This window comes from Salvelinus alpinus, chromosome 17 (genome assembly GCF_045679555.1).
Source record: "Salvelinus alpinus chromosome 17, SLU_Salpinus.1, whole genome shotgun sequence".
Taxonomy (NCBI): domain Eukaryota; kingdom Metazoa; phylum Chordata; class Actinopteri; order Salmoniformes; family Salmonidae; genus Salvelinus; species Salvelinus alpinus.
Window position 1 is genome coordinate 23235140 of NC_092102.1, and position 20910 is coordinate 23256049.

General features: G+C 45.3%; 1 protein-coding gene across 1 annotated transcript in view; it reads right to left on the reverse strand.

Annotated features, from left to right (window-relative positions):
- The window catches only part of LOC139542531 (metabotropic glutamate receptor 4-like), a 324701-nt gene extending 312567 nt beyond the window's left edge, over window positions 1-12134 (reverse strand). Inside the window, exon 1 of the mRNA XM_071348088.1 lies at window positions 11599-12134. The gene's annotated coding sequence lies outside the window, so the exon portion shown is untranslated. The remainder of the gene's footprint in view (window positions 1-11598) is intronic.
- Window positions 12135-20910: the final 8776 nt, after the last annotated feature.

Sequence of the window (20910 nt, forward strand, 5' to 3'; positions counted from 1 at the left end):
TATGTTACGTTTGGTATGGTTTCATAAGACAGATGGCTACTTCAGGTAAAAGTAGGGTGGTTGGTTGGGTGGGTGGGTGTATAATGCCGACGTCTAGCATCCCAAAAGTTGCGAGGTCAAATCTCATCAAGCACAAGTTTGGCATTTTTGCGTTAGCCAGTTAGCTAACGTTAGCCACATAGCCACCTTGCTAGAATTCGGAACATATCATATGTTTTGCAAATTCATAACTTATAATAAGAACTGTAATTCGTAACATATCATATGAAATGGGGAATGGACATCCACAAATGAATACATACCATACGAAACGTAACATATCATACTAAATGGAGTGTCACCGATATACGTAAAGAATAATACGAAATGATCTGAGACCTGTCACAATCGTTGGAATAAATGGACCAAGACGCAGCGTGCTTAGAGTTCCACATGTTTATTAAAGGAAACTCACAAAAACAATAAAGAGTAACGAAATGAACGTGAAGCTATGCAGTGCTCAAGGCAACTACACATAAGCAAGATCCCACAAAAACCCAGTGGGAAAAGGCTGCCTAAATATGATCCCCAATCAGAGACAACGATAGACAGCTGCGTCTGATTGGGAACCATACCAGGCCAACATAGAAATACAAAAACTAGAGTACCCACCCTAGTCACACCCCGACCTAGCCAAATTAGAGAATAAAATGCTCTCTAAGGACAGGGCGTGACAGTACCCCATTCCCCCCCCCCCCCCCCCCCAAAGGTGCAAAACCTGACTCTATAGGGGAGGGTCCGGGTTGGCATCTAGCCTCGGTGGCGACTCCGGTGTGGGACGTAGACCCCGCTCCGCTCGCGGATCCGTCAGCTTCGGTGAAGGCTCTGGTGCGGGGATCGTCGCCGGAAGCTCCGGACCGTGGATCATCACAGGAGGAACCGTACCGTGGATTGTCGCCGGAGGAACCGGACCGTGGATCGTCGCCGGAAGCTCCGGATCGTGGATCGTCGCCGGAGGGACCGGACCGTGGATCGTCGCCGGGGACTCCGGACCGTGGATCGTCGCCGGAGGAACTGGACCGTGGATCGTCGCCGGGGAATCCGGACCGTGGATCGTCGCCGGAGGAACCGGACCATGGATCACCGCCGGAGGCGCCGGACTGTGGATCATCGCCGGGGACTCCGGACCGTGGATTGTCGCCGGGGACTCCAGACTGGGAACCCTCGCTGAAGGCTCTGTACTGGGAACCCTCGCAGGAGGCTCTGGACCATGGATCATCACTGGAGGCTCCAGGCCATGGATCCTCACTGAAGGCTCCGGGCCATGGATCATCACTGGAGGCTCCGGACTGGGAACCGTCGCTGGAGGCTCCGGACTGCAGACCGTCGCAGGAGGTTCCGGACTATGGATCATCACTGGGGGCTCCGGACTGGGAACCGTCGCTGGAGGCTCCAGACTGCAGACCGTTGCAGGAGGCTCTGGACTGCAGACCGTCGCTGGAGGCTCTGGACTGCAGTCCGTCGCTGGAGGCTCTGGACTGCAGACTGTTGCTGGAGGCTCTGGACTGCAGACCGTCGCTGGAGGCCTGGTGCGTGGAGCTGGCACAGGACGTACCGGGCTGGGGAGACGCACTGGTGACCGGGTGCGTGGAGCCGGCACAGGACGTACTGGGCTGGGGAGACTCCAAGTTCACCTTCCTCTGCCAGACTGGCTCTGGTTCACCCCTCGACTCCGCCGACCACCCCGTGTGGACTGGCTCTGGTTCACACCTCGGCTCCGCCGCCCACCCCGTGTGCCCCCACCCAAAAGAAATGTTGAGGCTGCTTCTTGGGCCTACGCCGTGGCCGCGAACCCCGGTGTCGTCGCTGTCCTTCCTTCGCTGCTTCCGCCTGCTTCCATGGCAGGCTTTCGTCTCCTGCCATTACTTCCTCCCAAGTCCAGGATGTCCTTAACTCCTGGATCTCCTCCCAAGCCCAGGATACCTGCTCCTCCTGGGCACGCTGCTTGGTCCTGGGGTGGTGGGATCTTCTGTCACGATCGTTGGAATAAATGGACCAAGGCGCAGCGTGCGTAGAGTTCCACATGTTTATTAAAGGAAACTCACAAAAACAATACAGAGTAACGAAACGAACGTGAAGCTATGCAGTGCTCAAGGCAACTATACACAAACAAGATCCCACAAAAATCCTGTGGGAAAAGGCTGGCTAAATATGATCCCCAATCAGAGACAACGATAGACAGCTGCCTCTGATTGGGAACCATACCAGGCCAACATAGAAATACAAAAACTAGAGTACCCACCCTAGTCACACCCCGACCTAACCAAATTAGAGAATAAAAAGCTCTCTAAGGTCAGGGCGTGACAAGACCAGGTTGGGTTATTAGGTCATTTATTAGCTATGGTCCTTGTTGCTGTATCCCATATCCCATTCTATCCTACTCTACATATATCTATTCAGGCCAGTGTATTTATCTCCTGCGTAGCCTATTTACTATCTCTCTGTTTCTGTCCATCACAGAACCATCCCCATATACATCCCCATGTTCATCTTCCTCAGTGTGTAAATAAAGTTCCCTATGTGTGTTAACTCTTGGCCTGCTTTATTCCTCACTAACCGGGGGCAGTGTCAGTGAGTCGCAAACCAGTAAAATACGTAGAGCCAGGTCACAAACCAGTAAAATACGTTGAGCCGGGTTGCTCTCTTTCAGACCTAATGAATTAAAGGCAATCACAGCCATGTACGAATATTTCCTCTACATAAATCAGATGTTCAGGGATATATCGCCTGAAGCATTTGGAGAGAGCTGCAGTGAATGGTGCTGTCATGTTTCAGGTTATGATGCTGTTGGAGCCTGCTCTCATGCTATAACATTAGTATTGATTGGGGAGTCTACAGAGCTCCTATTACAGCACGGGTGTAAAGAAAGAGCAGGTACAGCAGATATGATGAGGACCTCAGACCAGGTGCTAGTAGACTAGAGCAGCACGCCTCTATGGAAGAATGTTAAACAAACATGATGAACAACCGGTCGTATATGAGGAGGTGTTCGCCTGCACCTTTGGACTTTCCAGATGAACAAAACATAGAAGGGGATCCAGTTGGATTTCATTTGACCATTTAAAATGGTTTATTATTACACCACACAACAGATACATACTGTATAAATTGTAAGCCTGCCAGAGATTGGGTCAGTCACCAAAGTGTGAAGAGTTGAAGCAAGCTTCAGGAAGTCAGATCACACAAGACTGTTTTTAAACTGTGTGTTTTGGGTACTACTCACAATTTCAGTCCATAGAGAGATCAGGGAGGGATGTGAGACAACAGCCCAAATGAAGAGGGATGGGTGTGTCAGACAGACATATGGTGTAAATAAAACAGTGGTGTAAATAAAACAGTGGTGTAAATAAAGACGTGTGGCGCTAGCTGGAGAATGAAGAGGAGAAAGGCCATGGTCAATGATGATTAATGAGCTCTTACATATTATCCAGGCCCCATTATGAGATATAGCCTACACACAGTAGCCCTTCAGTCTAATTATGAGACACAGCGTGCATTACAATGTAGCCCATTTTATTCTGAATGGCAAATGCATGCTAATTTACTATGGTGTTTGCACAGTAGTAGTAAAGTATGAAATAATGATAATACAAAGGGGCTGTATTGTCGATGATCAGTCAGCTCGACCAAGATACTTTTTCATTAGGCCTAAATGTGTGAGATTGATGAAGCTAGTAAGCCTCTAAAACAAGTGGAGCTTAGCATCGACGTCAATCAAGTGGTTACAGTATGGTTTCATTAATGCCACACACACTTTAAGTTATTTTCTTGTACTTACAGTACCTATCATGCCAGATAATTAACGAGGATGTGCACTCTTGATCAGGAGGAAAAGAGAAAAGACAGCCAGCCTGTAAGTTAGCTGACACATCCCTACCGGAACTGATGCTATTTCTCCTCTCCCTTGTCCCTAGCTTCCTCTTGCCTTGTTCACGTTCAATTGTAGAGTTTGGGGAAAACAAGGAGAGCATAGAGATGCAATAAATCATGACCAGTGTGTGCTGACAGTGAAACCTACAGTATATGTCTCTGCTGCATTTTGCATTCATCTCTTTATAAGCCACCACCAGGCTATTGAGAAAAGTTGATGTGAACAGTGGATCTATAAATGTTTAAAGTGCAGCGGATGGACAGTCCAGACTAAGACCTTAGTGGCTAACGTGAACTTGTATGACCACTGCAACAGCTAAGTGATATTAAAATGGTCTAGGACCAAAGGCTTTGAAGCACTCGAGCATTAAACCACACAATTAAAGCCAGCAATATATTCCATGTAAAACCTTGAGGCAATAGAGCATCAACGCTGACATGAAGGCAAAAATAACAGTTAATTTCTTCCCTATTCCCATGTGTTGTTGAAGGCTGCCGCTGCTGTGACATATGAAAGGATATCAGGCCAGTGGGAGCAGCAAGAGCTGGTTGATTGTTAACGCCAGGATTTAGGGGCTGTTCCCAGCCTGCCTGTGGCAGCATCTGTATATGAGGGAGGGAGTCCTCCAGGACTCTGGTGAGAAGAACAAGGCCTAATCTTGTGGGGCTGTGGCTGGGTTTGATGCCTCTCTGTAGGGTACAGACAGACCCTGGCAGTGTGAGATATGTTTTATCAAGCCTACAGATGTAGGATCTTAATTTGATCAATCTTTTCTTTCTGAGAATATTCCTGCACAGCAGGAAATGCAAACGTGTAATGTATCCAAGGTTTAAAAAGTATTCTAAAGTTTGTAATTTCCACTTTAAAATGTCAGACTTGGTTTGCTCTAATAACACATTTATCAAAACCCACAAAAAAAAATCCATTAATTATAATCCACATAATAATTCACATTTCCTGTTGCTATAGCAAACTGGCTCAAATTAAGATCCTACATATGTAACTCTGACTAGCCACTGCAGATAGGATGAACAGGGAAGAAATACAACATTCTGAGAGCATAGCAGCTTCTCTGGAATTGATATTTGCACGCAAAAAGTGGGTGACTCTGATGTACCCTATAATAGGGTAATCAGGTAAATAAATAGGTTAAATCAATGCATTTTGCGCATCTGTATAAAAAAATACATTATCAGGTCTTGGGGTATGAGAGATCTATCAGCCTATTATCTCTCAAGATGTCTGCTTGCTTGTGTGTCATGGAGGAAATTGATTTGAGAGAGCCGCTCTCCCTTTATATATCTATGCCCTAATCCTGTTTGTATGGATGTTTGCATGCATGGGAGCACTGAAGAGGCACACACACATGAACACTTACTCAGTGGGGCTGAGCAGTCAAGCCACTGTGCTCAGAGGAATAACAACCGTGAGTTATGACATCCCCCCCCTAAAACAATGACGAATGCTTCGCCTTGTGAGATGAGGTTCCCCCTCAGGAGTTGAGAGAGGGGAAGCTGTACCGCCATACCGGAATGAATAGATTGTTCAGTCCGTTGTTTATGTAGTAAATCTCAGAAATTAGCCACAGTGTGAACAGATGTCATCTCCGATCAGTGTCAGCCGGCCTCTAATGAAGTGGATCAAACTGTGGGCACATTTCAGCTCTCATACACTTGTGTGATCAGACTAGAGTAGACACTGGCCATTCTGAATACCCACACTGGCTCTCTAAATAGTAGGCTTTTTGGGTATGCATAAATAGAAAGTTTTATAGTATGTGAAATATCAAAAATTTGTTTGCTTTAAATTCCAGGATGTCAAAGTAATTTTGTCTTTTCATCAAGTAGAGTCATCTTTTCAGAGTCGTCTTTTCACACTCAAGTGTTTGACAACAGCTGATAATCAGAATACCCCGCCATTCGTTGCGCATTAGATGACGCCTCCTCAGTATGGATGAGTATTATGTTGATATGTGTTGCTTAGAGCATACGTTTTTACGGTAGTACTAATAGTACACCGTATTTCATTTTAGTAAGTAGAAGCCAAGACAGATGTTGGACACTGTTTGTTAGTGTAGAGACATGCACTCATGGAGGTGCGCACACAAACAAACACCGACAGTAGTAGAGGCCATCACACATTGTAAATAAATTCTTATTTACAATGACGGCCTACACCGGCCAAACCCGGACGATGCTAGGCCAATTGTGCGCCGCCCTATGGGACTCCCAATCACGGCCGGTTGTGATACAGCCTGGATGTGACTCAAATTAAGATGGTGTAAAACCATCTTAACTTTTCACATGCATGCAACTGCAGATGGTCGTACCATAGATCTCCACGCCCCCATTGTGAGCTCCTATTGGAAATGAATGACCCATTGGAGAATCTGCCAAAGCCAGTCTGATAGGTCCATTATAACAGTGGGTGAGCACAACAGGAACTACAAGACCAGCACTTAATAGTACTGGCATACTGCACAGGTTTCTTGCACCATGATTCACTTCTAACCTAAAAATGTTATGCAAATTCATTATCCAAACCTCTTACGTAAATGTATTAGAAGAGCCACTTCACTTCCATTTTTGTTCATATTGGATGAATGGCACTACAGTGTCATGTGGACTCAGAAACTGTAAAAGTTGGACACAAACCAAAGGCAGAAAAATACCAATTGCTCTAGGCCTACATTAGAAAAAAAATCTGCTTTTAGGAAAATATTTTAAGCTTGTTTAGAGACGGGCAGCATTTTGATCTGGTTTTAGGGGCATGTTGTTTTGGCGCTAATATGATCATCAGACTGTGATCAAAACTCGGCAGACATCAGGCCCCCTGATGAACAGATGGTCATAGCCAGGAGGAGCAGCAGAGGATGTGAACCAGAATGTGGACTGGACACTCCATGAACATGGAGTCATTCGAAAACTCAAAACTAAAGAAACTTCCAAATATTTAGACTTGAGAGGACAAAGTGGCATCTGATGGTCTGATAGTCTGCTTCCTCAATATGCTGTTTTGGCTCTATTAGTCTAAGCATGATCCAGTAACACGCAATGACCCTGAAAATGGATTATGAGCAGCCCGTTGAGATCCTTGACATTGCGTACTCTATCTGTAACCTCTGAAGTAAGAGGCGCGACAGGTGTATGTAGGGGAGGGGGGTCTACATTCTGTTTGAACTCTGTCAGCTCAGAAAATGAATTGAGATTGAAACTCAGAAATTGTTCATTAAAAATCCCAATACAATTGAAATTAATCCCCTAAATTGACTGAATTAATCATGGAACTGATCTCAACCCAAGCAGATATCAAATATTTATCCCATTAAATACAATAAATATGCTTAGCCAAGGTAGTGTGGGGAGAGTGAGGTTGTAGTGCATCCATTTTGATTATCTCTCCCTCTCTCTCAATACAAACTCTCTCGTGAAATTTCGACCTGAAAGCTTTTGGACATCAGAGCAATGTTGAGGAAATCCTATTTGAGTCAGAAAAAGATACTCATATGATAGGTAAGATACACCTAACCTTGCAGAGAGCCTATCCAACTGACAATCTCTTGGAAATAAATATAAACTATTGGAACTGATTTTGGCACAAGATGGAGGGAGTGTTGAAATATAATGAATTAAATGACAGTATGCTTAATCCAGTATAAACGAATGTATAGAATTTATTACACGAGATAAAATTCACAAATTCTACAGCACAACAGCAGAGTCATGTCTTAAGTGTAAAACTAACAATGACTCAATAATTCATGCCTTCTGGGAGTGCTATAATGTCCAAAAGTTACGGGCAGAGCTAGAAAGCTGGCTGTCAGAAGTTTTACAATGTAAGTTTACTATGAATCCGTCTATCGGCATATTTCCAGTGGCGTGTATTCATGGATTCCAAGGGAAGCCAGGCATCCCCCAAAACATAAATAAATAAACATTGTTTAGTCTCTCTGTGTTTCATAAATGTCCTTCAATTTGCAAGGCTGAATGTATCTCCGGAGAAAGCATACGAGCGAATGAACAAAACAGCGGCCCTTTGTCTCAGTATGTGTTGTCCATCTATGTGATGCTGTCTGGTCAGAAAGAGTATGACATTCTTGCCACCTGTAGCATTAAATGCAAGGGAAGCCAGCGAGCATTTGGCCTCCCTTGATCATTTTTAAAATAAAATAATAGCCAATCAGTGTTGAGCTAAACTGAGTGAGCTCAGCTGTGAATGGACCTGGCGCACCAAAAAAAAGTGTCAAGGGAAGACAGTTTGGATTTGGCTTCACACCAATCACATCAGAAAAAACTTGAATTGTTCCATCTTGTTGTGTTGTTGTCCTCTGGTGACTAGCTAGCTAGCTAAAATCACCCCTTTCCTAAATTAGCCATGGATGGAGATAGGGATTTGGACTTGTGGTTTTACCTAATTCTCCGTACTGGCCAATGATCATAACGGCAATTATGATCCAACCATAAATGCATACACTGTGTCACTGGCCTGAGAGGATGGAAGTTCAACATGTAGCTAGATGTAGTAGGCTAATGTTAACTGGCTGGCCTGGCACATCGTTACCCATCAAAGGAAGTTAGGCTAGCGAGCAAGCATTTTAGTCAAGTAGAGAAGGACAACAAAACCTAAACGAGTGTACTGTATGACAGAGTGATAAACCGTTTAGGTAACATAAAAGAGGAGGATGGCATTGACGTTTCTCTACAAGTAGGGTGAGTCAACATGTTTTTTCTACTTGCACGCACACACAGAAATCAGTAACATGGACGGCCACATCATATTAACGTATTAGCGTACGTTGATAGGACTAAATTGTTTTTTGATAGGTGATCAGATGATTTTGAAATGTTGAAGTTGAAATGGTGTTGGAATAGTGGACTGTTTTCTTTGCGACTTGCGGTAACTCTCCGTGGTTCTAGATCAATAGTTGTTCAGTAGTCCGAAAATGTCTGAAACATTAACTTGATTGACCATGCTGTAGGTCATGTAACTGTTTGTTACATGCAATATGTTTTGTGTACTCCACAGGACAGATTTTGTTCTCCGGAATTGTGATGAAACAAAGGTGTGGTTGTCACACCCTGACCTTAGAGATCCTTTTTATGTCTCTATTTTGGTTTGGTCAGGGTGTGAGCTGGGGTGGGTATTCTATGTTCTATTATTTGTATTTCTATGTTTTGGCCGGGTAAGGTTCTCAATCAGGGACAGCTGTCTATCGTTGTCTCTGATTGAGAACCATACTTAGGTATCCCTTTTTCCCACCTGTCTTTGTGGGAAGTTGACTTTGTTTATGGGACATAGCCTTTAGCTTCACGGTTTGTTTTTTGTAGTGTTTATTGTTTTGTCTGCGTCATTTTTCAAATAAAAGAAAATGTACGCTCACATACCGCTGAGCTTTGGTCCAGTTCTTTAGACGGCCGTGACATTGGTTGAATTTATTCTGCCACTGTGCTGTGTCTTCTTATTGTCTCAGCCTTAGGCCTATATATCACGATGGCAAGGCATATAAATTTACAGATTATAGAGCAAACAATGCAATTAACACAACACATAGGTTGTAATATGGCTTTTTTTCCTGGCTTGGCTTCCCCAGTAATTTTAGCTACGCACCGCTACTGCATATTTCAAGACATGACATATGGGGGTGCGGTGTGATACTCAATGGGTTGGCCAATATTATTCTCATCACTTATATTGAAGAAGCTATTACTTAAATACTGCAAGTCAAATTATACTCAACGTTAAGGGAATGGAAGAATCAAATGCTTTATTATATAAATATTGAGAAGAATATGGCTACCGACAAAAACAGCAAAGCACAGTTTGAGGTCATATGCCGTAGAGTCTTACAAGTATGAGAAACAACATTAGGTGTGGATACGGTGGGAACATGTGGGTCTGAACAAGTGTGATGTCATTAATGTTTGTGTAAATGTATTTCTGTGAATGTTAGGGAGTTTGTTTTTGTCTATGTATGTTTGTTTTGAGTTTTTCTTGTCAAGGAAAAGGTTAAAAAACAAAGTGCACAAAGAAATCTATACAAACTCTCTCTCTCCCATCTTCTCTGCCCTCTCTCAATAAAATGCTGAAAACTGATTGGATCTGACAATCCTTGACAGACACCTTCCTAAACACACATTGTATATAGTATATAGCATCCTTGCATTAGCACTTGAAAAGAAGAGGGAATAACACCAGAATGTGGAATTATTGAAAATCTAGTAGCCACACAGACATATCCCATTATATGAATTTTGCCTCCTTGTGATAGTGATTTTCAATGTATTCCAACACATCTTGGAGTTTAATTAAATCCAATATTCAACATTAAAATCTTAACCCAATCTTAACAATGCAAGAATCTCACTTGAATAGAATCTTAATTTAATTAATTAATTTTCATTCTGACTCATACCTGCTGCTTTTCAATTGATTACATTCCATTATCTATTCTCATCTGAATGGCAGCTAAATAGAGCAGGAAAAACAGAGGGGCTTGCTAGGGGGGCTTGCTTTGACACAGCTGATGAAGGGGCTCATTGTATTGTGTACACAGTAACGAAGAATGTTAGCCTATTACAGCCCACTGGGCTTTAGAGTCCTTGGAGGTGATTCATCTGTTGAGTATCTGGTTAGGCGACAAACCAAAAAATGTAAAGGGATAAATGTATTTGGACTACATGAGTGCATTCAAGAGCTAGTGCAGCAGATTTGCACGTGCGCACTCACACACAGTCTGAGCAGTGCACACACGCACGCTAAAATGAAACGAGTGAATATCCCTCAAACATCTTGACAGACAAGCAAATACACACTCTGGATTCAGCCCACTTGATGTCAAGGTGCATCAAATAACTTTTTAAATAGCCTGCTTTGACCGCACTCTCACTTTGGACTTGAGTGTGCAAGATTGCCAGTATGTTTTCATAAATCAAATATCATGATCCATCTGATATCAGGACAACAAAAGAGTAATCTTTCCCCAGTTTTTGCAGTCATCTAAAGCAGGGATGGGCAACTGACAGCCCGTGGCCCCCCTTTTGTAGGCCTGAGGTTCCAAGCTGTTTTGGAACTCATTCGAGGTTTTCACCTTACAGTGGAGAGTTAGAATAGTAGAATACACAAGGTGCAATTTAGAAATTTGTTTGTGCATCAACAGTTTTTCTCTTGTCATGTCAGTCACATTAATTACCGACCGGGGGCCTCCATTGATTTTGGTAGTCACACTCATTCTGATATCATATTAAAAACGGCAAATGTTCTGTACCGCCCATGGCAAAATAAATAGAATTACATGAAATTATTTAGATAATTGCTCAATTTTCTTAGGGCGCCCAAAAGGCTAGGGCCGGCTCTGACTGCATGTGTGGGTATGGATGTGGTTATGCAGACCCACAAGCCACTCGAGCCATTGCGGTCCCTCATGATGAGTTCAGATTTTTTGTGGCCCCCACCCCCATCGAAGTTGCCCATCCCTGACTCAAAGGATGCAGATCTACAACAAAATGCAGCGATTCCACAACCTTCAAGAAGAAACATTTGAGCTAAACTTGGAGACAAAAAAAATCATAGCAGCAATGATATAAAGATGCATAATGTGTATGTATTGGAGAAGTATCATTCTATTAAATAATCACATGAAGCCCACCACATGATTCTTTTCAATGAGCTGAGAGAAAATAAACTCTTACCTTTGAAAGAAACCCACTGGATTTTATTTCAGAAAATTTCGTTTATGAAGACCAAGTTGAATTGATACCGTCCACTCTAAATTTCTATTTTCAACGACTGTGTCTTTCAGCATGTGCAGAAATACGGATTCTTTCCAGAGAACTCCTCTTTGGTTAGAACCCGAGTTTAAGAAAAACAGGTGTAAGGATACAAAGGCATATGTTTAGTCCTGTAGTGGGGGATACAATAGCAGTGCCGAAGAATTACGAGAATAGAACCTCCAGGACCTGTCTTGATGGTGCGGTAGTCCAAATCCCACTGGTCTGTAGACTCCTAACAAATCCTGTCACTTCTCAAACTGCCCAATGACTCTGCGTGCTGAAACCGCTGTCCTTTGGCGAGTGGTGCTGAAAGGGTTCCTGCGCTGGTTATTTTCTACTTTATGTGACTGTAGCTTACAAAGCCACCCCCTCCTACACTGCAGGAAAATAGTATTTAATGTCTTACCAATCCATCCGAATACTGAGCTTTATCGTGCAATTCTGACTCTGGCAATGAGAGTGACTGATAATAGTACATTCCAGCATGCTGAGTAGAGGGGTTGCGCAAAATCGATGCAAGAAATATTACATCGAAATCAGTTGCCTTTTAAACAAATCAATGTTTCGGTGCAAATAAGCGGCTTGAAAATATCAATTAGGGGCGACAGACAAACGAATTATAAATGTATATCAGAAGATAGTGATAAAAAACAAAATACCCACGATTATTCTCTCCTCTTTTTACACACTTTTGTCTAACCTTACCTTAAAGTACACGAGAGAAGATATAGCCTATAGAAATACGGCATTTTAAGTGATTACATTGGTTCAGGTGTTTAGCCAAACTTGGGAGTCAGTTCGAGATCACAACAAAATAAATAGACCGATTTTGTCATGCATTTTTTTCAACGCATTTCTTTCATAATAGGCACAATTTCTCCGGTCCCTATTTTTCTCCTCACTGGAAGCTATGATGGGGAACAACATATCGAAGTCTGTTTTGGTTTTCAGGTTGATAGTAGGCGAATGATCTTACATTACACTGGCCATTATCTTCTAACTCTTATGGGGCATAATAGGTGCTGCATTGAAGCGCACTCGCTTTTATCCAAATTCAACTATATCAAGCGCTTCATCACTGAAGTTAAGCAGGTTCTATGGGGGCAGTGAAACGCAGCTCGCTTCTGGGTGATCCAAACCCTACCAAATCATCCAATATAAAGCAAAACTATAGGTATATTGGTAAATGTGGACATGTTGACGCTTTGTGGTGTCTGGTGTGAAGTTCATGATGGCCTATTGGCGTTAATGGAACTTTTGAATCGGCAAACCTGAAGAAAATAATTGTCCATGACAAATTACAGAAGAGAACAGAGAGCAAATGGCTGGAGAAACAAACATTTGTGGCTACTTTGGCTTAGTGAAATGCTGTTGTGGAAACATAGGGGTGGATGCGGTGGGAATTTTTTCTGTGACTGGCCAGTCAATGAATTGCATTATAATCATTCTGAAGGTTGACGGCGCCGACTAGTGCCTCGTTTTGTCAACAACTACTATTCTGTTAATAAAGTCTGAAGTTACTTTCGATGCGTAAAATTACATCCTTGCTAGGTTACTCAGTTTGGTTGTGTATTGGAATACAAAAATGGCTTAATCAGGGATAATAAAAATATGATCATTATAAACCAGGATTTAAAAAAATTGCAGACAATTCAACATGTCCCCATGCCTTCTCACACTCCACACACGCACGCCATATCTATGATTGGAACCTCTGTACTCCCCCAGGGTAATCCAGAGCATGCCTATCTTTGTTCATTAACATGTTATGTTTGTCATTACCTTCCTGATTGCAGATATTGATTCCATCTCTTCATTGTTGAGTTTAGTGCATCCTTCCAATAATGAGGGAATAGCCTGAACCCTACCTACCCATTCAAATGGGAAACCAGCAAATGGTTCCCATTTGGGTGTCTATCTCAGAACATTCCCATGACACTGAGCACATTCCATCAATTATTTGTAGTTTTGAACATTGACAAACCATTCCTCTACTGAATAACAGGTAATTAAATAATAATTATTGTTTTACAACAAAATCTCTATTTTGTATTTAAATGGCATGTAGAAGTGTCCAGACACCTTTTTTGTGATTTCAAATGTTTTTGAGAAACTTACCCGAAAAAAGCAAATCACTTGTAGTATGGTGGCCCCAGAGAAACAGGAACAAAGGCTCCAAGAACACCCAAATACATAATTTTAGAAATGCGAAGCTCTCAGTATAGTGATACAGGTCTTTAGATATCGTACACATGAAATTGTGTAATTCCAAACTTTATCCGCAATTTTATATTCCCTTTTGCGCGCCTCGAGCCACTTCCCCTATCCAGCTGTTCCATTCTCCATGTAGCCTACTGCTACAGGAACTGTCAAAATAAAGGAAACACCAACATAAAGTGTCTTATTAGTGCTTTAGGCCACTCTGAGCTGCAAGAACGGCTTCAATGTGACTTGGCATAGATTCTAGTGTCTGGAATTTCCTGTGTGGAAGCACCCCATGCTTTCAATATACTTTGTATCCAGTGGCGATTTTAGCATGTCAATCTTAGTGGGGCAGAGTAAAAAATGTAATAATTGTATGCATGCCAGTAAAGCCACTACACAACACAACACTAAACAATACATGAATTGCACTATAACGGTGACAAACGGTTCCCACAAACTGTTCGGGCCTACATAAAGCTGTCCCAACACCAGAGTCCCAACAGCAGTCCCAACAACTTACCACTGCTAAACCTGGCTATCAGCGGAGCCTTGTCTAGCAGCGAAACAGTTCATTCAGCCTAATTTACTGCCTTGTAAAAAACATATGGCTGACTTGATTAAACAAAGGTGGTTTCTACTGACAATTGAGATGTACAAACTCTGGCATAAGGTGACGACAACCGTATAAGAGGCAATCCGTAATTTCGATTAAGACATTAATGAGTGAGGTAGGACAGACGTAGTCAATATAACCATTTGTTCAGCACTTTTTAAATGTACAGAGACAGAATTCAGAACATGGGCCATTCTTACAGTATTCTCCCTGTACACCATCTTAACCGTAGGAGGAATAAAGAGGGCATATAAGCAGACAATGAAAGCTCTTACAATATTCAATAATTGTCACGCCCTGATCTGTTTCAGCTGTTCTTGTGCTTGTCTCCACCCCCACCAGGTGTCGCCCATCTTCCCCACTTGTCCTCTGGGTATTTATACCTGTGTTTTCTGTCTGTCTGTGCCTGTTCGTCTTGTTTGTCAAGCTTACCAGTGTTAGTCCTGTCAGCTCCTGTCTTTTCCCAACCTCTCTTTTTCTTGTCCTCCTGGTTTTTGACCCTTACCTGTCCTGACCCTGTACCCGCCCGCTTGACCACTCTGCCCATCCCTGACCCTGAGCCTGCCTGCCTGCCGTCCTGTACCTTTCCTCCTACTCTGGATTATCGACCCCTGCCTGCCTTGACCTGTTGTTTGCCTGCCCTTGTGGTTACAATAAACATTGTTACTTCACACAGTCTGCACTTGGGTCTTACCTTGATTCCTGATAATGATAACATTTCTCTAAAACAGGCTATAGGCTATATGTGCACCAACAACAGCTAACTAAACAACATACACTTAGTATTACATTCTTAGCTACATTATACATATCTCCCTGGTATATTACATCATTTATGCAGCAGCATACAAAACGTAGGCAAATTTTGTCATCAAAATCTTAATTCTCTGGATTTTTTTATATATATTTTTTTATTTTTCCGTTATTTTACCAGGTAAGTTGACTGAGAAAACGTTCTCATTTGCAGCAACGACCTGGGGAATAGTTACAGGGGAGAGGAGGGGGATGAATGAGCCAATTGTAAACTGGGGATTATTAGGTGACCGTGATGGTTGAGGGCCAGATTGGGAATTTAGCCAGGACACCGGGGTTAACACCCCTACTCTTACGATAAGTGCCATGGGATCTTTAATGACCTCAGAGAGTCAGGACACCCATTTAACGTCCCATCCGAAAGACGGCACCCTACACAGAGCAGTGTCCCCAATCACTGCCCTGGGGCATTGGGCTCTTTGTTTAGACCAGAGGAAAGAGTGCCTCCTACTGGCCCTCCAACACCACTTCCAGCAGCACCTGGTCTCCCATCCAGGGACTGACCAGGACCAACCCTGCTTAGCTTCAGAAGCAAGCCAGCAGTGGTATGCAGGGTGGTATGCTGCTGGCTTTATGGTGCTTTCCAGACAACTGGGAACTCTGAAAAAAAACAAGGCTGAATCATGATGACGTCAGTGATCTAGAAAGATACCCGATTTCCCAACTTGCAATTCCGAGTTGGATTTGTCAGGTTTTGGCCAGGACTGTTCAGGTTTTGGTCACTAGATGTCCCCATTGCACCTTTTTTGTACCTTTTGTTTTTTCCTTGCTCTAATTATTGTTTGCACCTGTGTGTCGTTCCCTTGTTAGTATTTAAACCCTGTGTGTTCCTCAGTTCTTTGCTCAGTGTTTGTATGTTAGCACCCAGCCCCAGCCTTGTTGTGAACATATATTTCTCTTATTGGATTTTCCAGAGGTTCTCTGGTTTAGTGCTTGTGTAATTTTGAGTAGTCTTTTGAGGTTTGTTTTTCCCTGCTGTTTTTACCACTTTGTGAAGTTTCTTTGTATTTTGGAGGATATCCATTTTGTGCCTCTTGGCTTTATTTTTGGACGTGGTGGATTTATATTCTTTGCCTGAAGATCTTGTCCTTTTATTAAACCACCATCTCTAGTACTGCTGAGTCTGCCTCATCTTCTGGGTTCTGCCGACTATTAGTGACTGTTTCTCTCACCGGGTCCTGACAGAAACACTGAGCCCTTAAAATGAACCCAGAGGCAGCCAGTACCCAGGACTTTCTTCCCATGCTGTCCCACCACGAGGGGACTGTCCAACGTCACGAAGCTGCTCTGGTTCAGCAAGAGGCCTTACTGGCTGGACATTCTCAACTTCTGTCGGAGATGATGACTTCCATAAAGCAGATTTCTGATCAACTTTCCCCTGCAACCGCTTCTGCTCCAGTTCATCAGATTCAAGTGCCCGTGGCAGTTAACCCCCTGGCTGAACCTCGTCTGCCGCCTCCCCAACGGTTCTCAGGTGATCCGAGTGTTTGTAAGGGGTTTTTCACCCAATGTTCTCTCTCCTTCGAGCTGCAACCCTCGTCGTTTCCCACCGACCGGTCCAAGATAGCATATATCATCACCCTGCTGTCGGAAAAAGCCCTAGCCTGGGCTACTGCTGTGTGGGATGCCCAAAGTCCCTGCTGTGCCAGCTACTCTACCTTTGCTGAAGAATTCAAGCGAGTGTTTCAAGATCCCACCAGGGGTCCTGACTCAGCCAAACAGCTCCTGACTCTCAGCCAAGGTCGGCGCAGCGTGACGGACTATGCCATCCAGTTCCGCACGGTGGCAGCAGCGAGTGGCTGGAACGACGAGGCGCTCACAGTGTGTTTTTTGAAGGGTCTTTCCGACACCATCCAAGATGAACTGGCCACTCGGGAACCACCGGACAACCTCGAGTCCCTGATCAAGTTGGCTTCACGCATAGACCAGCGTCTGAGAGAGAGAGAGCTCAACCGTAGATCTCTCACCCTAGCTCCTATCGGTCCTAGCTCCGAGTCTCCACCTTTATCCTCGCTGACTCCACCGGAACCCATGCAGGTTGGACGCATCTCCCAGGCTGAGAGAGACCGCCGGATAAGGGAGCGATGCTGTCTATATTGCGGCAAACCGGGCCATTTCCTCTCCACGTGTCCCGGGCTCCAGGGAAAACGCACTCTCCCGTGCAGGCCTGGGAGGACTGTAACGGGAAACATAACCTCCTCCCATCCAACTCCCGACTGCTTATTCCAGTTACCCTTTCCTGGGACAACCACGAGCTTCCCCTTCAAGCCTTGGTAGACTCTGGAGCCGCAGGTAACTTCATGGATGGTGTCTGGGCGAAGGAGAATGGCGTTCCCTCTGAACCTCTTAGTGACCCCATAAGGGTTACTACGTTGGATGGAAGCCCTTTGGGATCTGGACTTGTCACTCGTGTCACTACCCCCTTGCGACTTTCAGTTTCCCAACACCAGGAAGTGATGAACTTTCATCTGACCTCGTGTTCCGAGTTCCCTCTCGTCCTTGGATACCCCTGGCTTCACAGCCATAACCCTCACATCGACTGGTCTGTGGGCACTATCAAGCAGTGGGGTCCTACGTGCCAAGCCACTTGTATCTTCCCTAGTTCCCCGAGTTCCCCTCCCGAGTCTCTAGAATCCATCGACCTGTCCCGAGTTCCCGAGTGTTACCATGACCTCAAACCGGTATTTAGCAAACAGAGGGCCACCAAACTACCACCCCATAGACCTTACGATTGCCCCATCGACCTGTTTCCGGGCACCTGCCCCCCCAGGGGTCGGATCTTTTCCCTATCTCCTCCCGAACGAGCTGCTATGGATACCTACATCAAGGACGCTCTGGCAGCAGGCCTCATGCGTCCATCCACCTCGCCGGCGGGAGCAGGGTTTTTCTTTGTGGCCAAAAAAGACGGTGGATTACGTCCTTGCATCGACTACCGGGGACTTAATGCCATAACCGTCCGTAACCGCTACCCGCTACCCCTTATGGCCACAGCCTTTGAGCTGCTCCAGGAAGCAGTGGTCTTCACTAAGCTTGACCTACGGAACGCATACCATCTTGTGCGGATCAAACCCGGTGACGAGTGGAAGACCGCTTTCAACACGCCTACTGGTCACTACGAATACTTGGTGATGCCCTTCGGCCTGACCAACGCCCCGGCTGTGTTCCAAGCGCTCATAAACGATGTGCTTAGGGATATGCTTAACATTTTCGTGTTTGTTTACTTGGATGACATCCTCATCTTTTCGAGCTCCCTTCAAGAACACACTAAGCATGTCAGACAAGTGCTCAAACGCCTCCTAGACAGCCATTTGTACGTTAAACCGGAAAAGTGTGAATTCCATTCCTCTCGAGTACAATTCCTGGGATTTGTAGTGGAACCCGGTCGAGTCCAGATGGACCCCAAGAAGGTAGGGGCGGTAGCGGATTGGCCCACCCCCAAGTCCGTTAAGGAAGTTCAGCGTTTCCTGGGCTTCACTAACTTTTACCGCAAGTTCATCAAGAACTTCAGCTCGGTGGCAGCCCCTCTCTCAGCTGTAACCAAGGGTGGCAACACAAGGTTTCTGTGGGGAAGAGAAGCTGAGACGGCCTTCCAAGGACTCAAGCAGCGCATCCTCTCTGCTCCCATCCTGACACTACCGACGGCGGATGAACCTTTTGTGGTGGAGGTAGACGCATCAGAGGTTGGTGTTGGAGCTGTCCTGTCTCAGAGGGGGGAAGACAAGAGGCTTCATCCTTGCGCCTTCTTCTCTCACCGGCTTACCCCGGCCGAGAGGAATTACGATGTGGGGGATCGTGAACTCCTAGCGGTTAAGATGGCATTGAAGGAATGGAGACACTGGCTCGAGGGGGCTTCTCAACCATTTCAAGTGCTTACGGACCACACAAATCTGGAGTATATCCAGCAGGCGAAGCGGTTGAACTCCAGACAAGCTCGATGGTCTCTTTTCTTCAGCCGATTCCAGTTTATCCTCACCTATAGACCCGGGTCGAAGAATCTCAAACCGGACGCCTTGTCACGAGTCTACTCTCCTGCCATTCGAGAAGATACTGACATGACTGTTCTTCCTGCCGCTAAGATCGTGGCTCCAATCTCGTGGCAAGTTGAGGATACCGTGAGACAAGCTCAAGCCATCGAACCGGGTCCTAAGGGAGGTCCTGCCAATCGGTTGTTTGTTCCCAAGGCAGCAAGATCCCAAGTCCTTCTGTGGGGGCACTCCTCTCGCCTCACCTGTCACCCGGGCGTAGGTCGCACCTTGGAGTTCATTCAGCGTAAGTTCTGGTGGCCCACCATAAGAGAAGACGTTGCCACTTTCGTCAAGGCCTGTCCCGTGTGCTGCCAGGGCAAATCTTCTCACCTCCGCCCTCAAGGACTCCTTCACCCTTTATCTATTCCCCACCGACCCTGGTCCCATATCTCGTTGGACTTTATTACTGGCCTTCCTCCATCCCATGGTAATACTACTATCCTAGTCATCATCGACAGGTTTTCTAAGGCGGCCAGGTTTGTTCCCTTGACCAAATTACCTTCTGCCAAGGAAACAGCTGAGTTGGTGATTAACCATGTGTTCCGAGTCTTTGGCATTCCGCAAGATATGGTTTCCGACAGAGGTCCCCAGTTCGCCTCAAGGTTTTGGAAGGCCTTCTGCCAACTCATAGGGGCCACGGCCAGTTTATCTTCAGGGTACCATCCGGAGTCCAACGGCCAAACCGAGAGGATGAATCAGGAGTTGGAAACCACCCTCAGATGTATGGTTTCCAACAACCCGTCCACATGGTCATCCTTCATTGTTTGGGCCGAGTACGCGCACAACACCTTGTGCTCCTCCTCCACTGGTATATCCCCGCACGAGTGTCAGTTTGGCTATGCTCCTTTATTGTTCCCGGACCAGGAGGCAGAAGTCAGAGTGCCTTCAGCCTCGAGGTTCATCAGACGCTGTCGGCTTACGTGGAAGAAGGCCCGTCTTAATCTTCTGCGTTCCTCACAGCAGTACCAGCGACAAGCCAACAGACGTCGCCGTCCCGGTCCTACCCTGTACCCCGGCCAGAGAGTATGGCTCTCAACAAAGAACTTACCGCTACGGGTGGAGTCTCGTAAGCTGTCCCAGAGATTCATCGGTCCCTTTAAGATTGCCAGGAGAGTCAATCCCGTTACTTTTCGCCTGCACTTACCCAGATCCCTTAAGATCAATCCAACATTTCACATTTCTTTATTAAAACCTGTTGTTTTTTCTCCCCTTATCCCGGCAGGCAGACCTCCCCCTCCGCCCCGTGTCATCGGAGGCCAGTCGGCTTATACCGTCCACCGGATACTGGATTCCCGCCGGGTGCAGCGGTCCTGGCAGTATCTGGTGGACTGGGAAGGCTACGGTCCCGAGGAGCGCTCCTGGGTTCCTGCCAAGGACATACTGGACCCTGACCTCATTCGTCAGTTCAGGGCCCTCCACCCTGAGAAGGCTGGTAGGAACGTCAGGAGCCGTTCCTAGGAGGGGGATTCTGTCAGGTTTTGGCCAGGACTGTTCAGGTTTTGGTCACTAGATGTCCCCATTGCACCTTTTTTGTACCTTTTGTTTTTTCCTTGCTCTAATTATTGTTTGCACCTG